This window comes from Nomia melanderi, unplaced genomic scaffold (genome assembly GCF_051020985.1).
Source record: "Nomia melanderi isolate GNS246 unplaced genomic scaffold, iyNomMela1 scaffold0014, whole genome shotgun sequence".
Lineage (NCBI taxonomy): Eukaryota > Metazoa > Arthropoda > Insecta > Hymenoptera > Halictidae > Nomia > Nomia melanderi.
In genome coordinates, this window is record NW_027475130.1 from 10,397,086 (window position 1) to 10,398,040 (window position 955).

The window sequence follows — 955 nt, forward strand, 5'->3', positions numbered from 1 at the left end:
CCGAGGTCGTTGCCGCTGCAGAGATTCATGCGCCAGGACCTCCTGCAGATAATTCACTTTGGTTTGATGCGCTATCTCTAACAGCACCCCAGATATCACCAGATATATATTGGATTTTCCCCTGACCCTGACAGTCCGGCCGCATGAGACGCTGATTTTCTCGGCCCCTGGAGGTCCGAGGTCGTTTCCGCTGCACAGAATCATGCGCCAGGGCTTCCTGCAGACAATGCACTTTGATTTATTGCGCTATCTATAATAGCACCCGAAATATCACCAGATATATGCTGGATTTTCACATGACCTTGGGTGACGGATTCCGAATATCTGTAATTTTCTCGGCCCCTGGTGGTTCGAGGTCGTTCCTGCTGCACAGACTCATTCGCCTGTGCCTCCTACAGACAATGCACTTTGATTTATCGCGCTATCTGTAATAGCACCCGAGATATCACCAGATATATATTGGATTTTTCCCCGACCCTGAGTCTCCGCCCCATGTGTCGGTGGTTTTCTCGGCCCCTGGTGGTCCGAGGTCGATCCCGCTGCACAGATTCATGCGCTAGGCCCTCCTACAGATAAGGCACTTTGATTTATTGCGCTATCTGTAATAGCACCCGAGATATCGCCAGATATATATTTGATTTTTCCCCGACCCTGAGCGTCCGGCCCCATGAGACGGTGGTTTTCTCGGCCCCTGGTGGTCCGAGGTCGTTCCCGCTGCACAGATGCATGCGCCAGGGCCTCCTGCAGATAATTCACTTTGATTTATCGCGCTATCTCTAATAGCACCCGAGATATCACCAGATACGTATTGGATTTTCCCCAGACCCAGAGTGCCCGGCCCCATGAGACGGTGGTTTTCTCGGCCCCTGGTGATCCGAGGTCGTTCCCGCTGAACAGATTCATTCGCAAGGGCCTCCTGCAGACAATGCTCTTTGATTTATTGCGCTATCTGCAA